The sequence below is a fragment of the Phyllostomus discolor genome, chromosome X (genome assembly GCF_004126475.2).
Source record: "Phyllostomus discolor isolate MPI-MPIP mPhyDis1 chromosome X, mPhyDis1.pri.v3, whole genome shotgun sequence".
NCBI classification, from domain to species: domain Eukaryota; kingdom Metazoa; phylum Chordata; class Mammalia; order Chiroptera; family Phyllostomidae; genus Phyllostomus; species Phyllostomus discolor.
In genome coordinates, this window is record NC_050198.1 from 60,378,351 (window position 1) to 60,383,480 (window position 5,130).

Below are 5,130 nucleotides of genomic sequence, written 5' to 3' on the forward strand. Positions count from 1 at the left end.
GGCCTCCTTCTGAGTTCTGTAGTTGGAGAAAAGAATTCTTTCCCTGAGGTTTTAGTACTTAGTAGCCTTGCCTGGGGTCCACTTAAGAAACTAGGTCTACCTTGTCATAATAGCATAATACTTTTAGGATGCAATACCAAATACAGGGAGAAGGAATTCCTGAAAAAAAGCCTATGGCCCCAAATAGGGCTGCCTTTTATAAAAGGTTGGGATTTGAGAAAACCGTCTTCATCTTCAACCCATTGTGGTTCTGATGCCTGCAATTCTACCATTAAAATCTATTCTTTTTGTTGAAAGAGTTAAACCGCAAGCACCCAGCAGCAGGTATTAACACTTTAAAGCAAATTTCTTTGTGACTTTCGAGGTTTAGCCAAATCCACCAATGGGACAGTGAGAAGAGCAGGCAGTGGGCTGGGTCGTGCGGGGGGGGGGGGGGGGGGGGAACGGACGTGGAGAATGTGGGAACGAAGCGAAGGGGAATTGGGTGAGGAGTGCTTCTGAAGAGGGTCTTTAGAGGAGCTCCCCTAGCAGAGAAGGGAGAGAGGCATCCAGAGACTAGCTGCTGGGTCCCGCCAGCTGGCTCCTGGAAGGAGCCACGTGTTTCTCCGCCCCTGCTTTGGGTTGGCTTGGGGTGTCTTCAGAGTTCTCGGTGCCTTGCGCACCAGGAAATGACTTCCCCAGGGCCAGTGCTGTAGGACACTCACTGGTTTTTCAGTTTGCCACCGGACGTCAGTAAGAGGATTTGTTGGTTACAAAGGTAAAGGGTTACAGGGTGAGCCTAGAAAACCTGATTTAACTGTTGCTGTACTGAAAATTGCTGACTGCGCCAAATTGCCCCGGGGGCGGGGGGGGGGGACTGAAAAAGCAGGCAGGGGTGGCGACGGGGACGGGCAGACTCAACATCGGCTGCACAGGGTCACCCTTAGCCTTGAGTCCGCCTGTGTTCTGACTTCCTTCCCACCTCCTCCATCCTGCTCTTCCAGACCGCCGGGGCCCTGCACCCAGCCCAGGTTCAGTAGCAGCCTTTCCTAGTGAAGCCTTGCAACAGATGTGGTGGGCAGAGCTTGCCCAAAGGAGAGGGGGATGGCGGGATTGATGAAAGAGTCCGGTGGAGAAAGGAAGGACCTGACTGACTTGCACATGGGCTGCAGTCGAGACCAAGCAGTAAACACATATGCCTGTCTGCTTTAGCCAGGAACCTTGTCTGAAGTGAGGCCAACTAAAGAAAGGGTGAATAGAGAGTGTAAGCAAGACTTTGCCTGTACTTGGACGTTTTGCTCCATGGAGATCCTGGGCCCTGTTCAGATCTACCTACCACGTAGTCTCTGATTTGAATTTCCCTGAGCATTTCAGGTAGGTTAGCCATTCCAGTCCTAGAAACTTAGCCTATCTTTCTAACTAGCATCTCTGGACTCTGGGTCCCTTTCAGATTCCTGAAGCAGAAAGATAGCACTTGTCACACGCTTTAAAAAAAAATATCCAAGTATTCATTTAAAACACGAAAAACCATTGTGAACAAATGCCCTCTCTGACATGAAACAAGGAAACATAACTCACTTTGACTAGTATTACTCTGCTGCCTTGAAAAAAATGTATTTCACTACAGAATATACTATATATAACAAAAGGCCCTTTACTAGGAAAGATGGCTGGTTGTCACCCTAAAATAATGGGATCCTATTTTAGACAGTATCTGATAGTGTGGAGGAAGAAACCTATGTCAACAAAGGGTCTTCTGCTGGGGTACAGGGCAAGTAGAGCACAGTCTCATGGTGGCAGTTACCAGTGAGAGCACCCACACACTCACAAAAAAGTCTCAAAGTCTAAATTCAGCTGTCTGCAAATTCCTTATCTCCCCTGTCTCTTCTTTGTGAAACCCTAAATGGGCCTGGAGCTTCCTTCATCCTTCCCTGCCAGCTGGAGGGACAAGGCCCCTTTCCTGGAACAGAACCAATCACTCCCCCTCCAGTCTGGGTCTTCTTGCCTGTACCCCACCCACCCAAGAAAAATACTCCTTATTCTTTGTCTCCTGCCTCTTCACTCATTTCCTCTCAGGATTTTGCTGTGTTTTAAATATTAAGTACATACATTTGTCTCACTTTGGGAAAATGTCTATCACAAGTCACATACTCTTGATAGTATTAACAGGTGGTCCAGGAAAGGCCTGAAGCTCACCCTCACCATGTTCCAGCAGGCACTAATGCAGAAGGTTAGGAAGGGTTGTGTGTGTGTGTGTGTGTGTGTGTGTGTATGTTGTTTTTTAAGTTTTCTACGTAATTGTACTTATCCTTGTACCACTTACATATGTTATTATATCTCCAATTTTGCAGGTCGGACATATTGAAGCACAAAGAAGTCAAGTGATATCTTCACATCAGAGTCCAAGGAAGGGCAGTGACACATGTTGAATGTTTTCCTTGCTCAGCACATCCTGAACTATATATGACCTTCTTTAATTCTCACCACAATCCTGAAAGGTAGGTGTTATCAGTCCTATTTTTATAGATGGTCTCACTGAGAGTCATAGTGTTTAAGTAACTTGCACAGACTTACAGAGGTAGTGAGAAGCTGAGCTAGGATTACAACATGGCTTCAAAGTCCATGTTTTTAATGATTTGCTTCTTTTTGGGAGTTGGGTGGAAGATGGTATCAATAACATCTGAACTCTGTGACAGCTTAAATTTATTCTGTTAGAAATTTGAAATCCCCCCTAAGTGCTTTCTTTCATATTATGACAATTACTTTTTTTAGTACTTTATAAACATACAAAATGGTGTATGGGCTAAGTATAATAGCACCCCTGTCTACATCTTCTAAGTTACCTAGTGATCATGGCATACTAATTTCACAATAACAGAAGGAGATATGGACAAATCTTAGTTAATAAATCCATTACATATGTTGGACTTTTAAATAGATATTCTGAATTAAGGTATGACTTATATTGGGATGAAATCAAGGTAGAGGGCAGGAGCAAAAGGCAGTTTCACAGCAGATCAGTAAGGTATCTGGTCAAGTCCATTCACATGTCCTGGGTACTCAAAAAAAGCTCCACAGCAATGAGTGATCAGGCAATGTAAGGTAAATGGGCTACAACACAAAGTCCTGTGTTGGAGAAAGAGGAATTCCTTTTTTCTAAAGTGTCCCCTGTCATTCTAACTCTTCCAGCTTTTTCCTCAGTTATTCCCACTGTTCTTTCTCCCTGCTGCCCTCCTTCAGTATTTGCCACTGCCACTCAGTCACATACTGTCTTTAAACATCATGACAGTACTGAGTTTTTGCTAGGTACTGGACGCTGCTTAGAGCTTTACAAACATTATTTTTATTTAATCTGCTAAGTACTTTTTATTAATTATCCCTTATTTAACTCTTAAAACCAATGTATGAAATAGTTACTGTTGTTACCTCAATTTTACAGATGAAAAAAGGAAGATCAGAGGGACTGAATAACTTGTCAAAGGCCACCTAGTAGTAAGTGAAAGAGCTGGCGAACTGACTGCTGAAGTCTGCCTGACTTCAGGGTCTGCATGCCTGAGATCTGAAAACTCACTTGTTCCTACTGCCTACCACTTCCTGTTGCTTTACTGCCTTTCTCTGTTTGGCCAGACTTACTGGATATGTCAGTGCCTTCCTGAAAGGCATCTCCCTTGGCCTCCAACCTCTGTATTCTTCTGGCTCTGAGTCACCAGCATCTTTTCTTGCTCCCCAAATATTGCTTTTCTTCCAGGTATAGCCATTGACCTTTTGATATTCTCTTGCAAGTTCTTAAAAAAAAAACAAAACTTAGAGCTTGTATTTGTTATAGACAACCAAATCTCTAGCCCTGACTTCTCTCCTGATATGTAGTACTACTTCTCTACTTGTTAGATATTTCCATTTAGTTGTTTCCCTACCATTTCAAACACATGCCTCAAACATGAATTTTCTTTTTATTAACTTCCCTATTTTATCTTTAGTTCTATACATAAGCCTCCATCAACTCACAATAAAGTCTATATTTTTAAAAATATTTTTTATTTATTTAAAGATTTTACTTATATTTAGGCAGAGGAAAGGGAGGGAGAGAGAAAGAGGGAGAGAAACATCAATGTGTGGTTGACTCTTGCGTGCCCCCTACTGGGGACTTGGCCTGCAACCCACACATGTTCCCTGAGTGGGAATCAAACCAGTGACCCTTTGTGTCAGAGGCCCAATGCTCAGTCCACTGAGCCACACCAACCAGGGCATAAAGTCTATATTTTATTCAGGCATTAAAGTTCTTCCAGCCCTGGCCAGGTAGTTTAGTTGGTTAGAGCGTCATCCAGATACACTAAGGTTGCAGGTTCAACCTCTGATCAGGTCACATACAAGAAGCAACCAATGGATGCTTCAGTAAGTAAAATAAGAAATCGATGTTTTCCTCTCTCTTCCTTCCCTTCCTCCCTCCCTTCCTTTTTCTCTCCAAGATCAAAATAAAAATTTTAAACAAAGTTCTTCTAGATCTTGTACTAATGTAACTTTGCACTCTTATTTCCTCTACTCCCCAAAATAACTAGCATTTTAGACAGATCAGTCTAACCTACTGTCCTCCAAACATCTGATTCACCTCCCTGCTATCCTTTAAGACCTGGTGCAAGGCTTCCTGTTCTGGGGAACTTTCCTGAGCACTTATCAGGAACCAAGGATATGGTGTTAATTACATTTTTTTCCTGGCTTTGCAGTTGCTTCCCTCATTTACATTGTAACCTTTATAACTACTTCAGTACCTAGTGTGGCACAGTGTCTTGCATATAGTAAGCACTCTCTGCATATTAGTTGATTGGTTGGCTGTTGGGTGGGAGGGTAGAGTATGGAGAGGGACTGGTCATAGAAGTATATCTAGAGAGTTGAACTCTTTCCTGGAGGGCAAAGATTATATTTTCCTTATCTTCTTATTTTGGGAGCCTAAGCCAGTGCTGCCTTCAGCAGTTCAGTTCTGCTCAGCAGGCTTGTTTTTACTGAGTGTTGACTGTGCCAGGCACTGCTAGAAGCTGAGCTTCCGTAAGGGTTTGTAAGTGAATGAAGGGGTTGCAAGTGGTGCCTCTATTTCTCAGCTTCTGTTTTTTTACCTTTCATGCAAGTGAACCTCAGTGTCTTTGTGGTTGGCAGGTA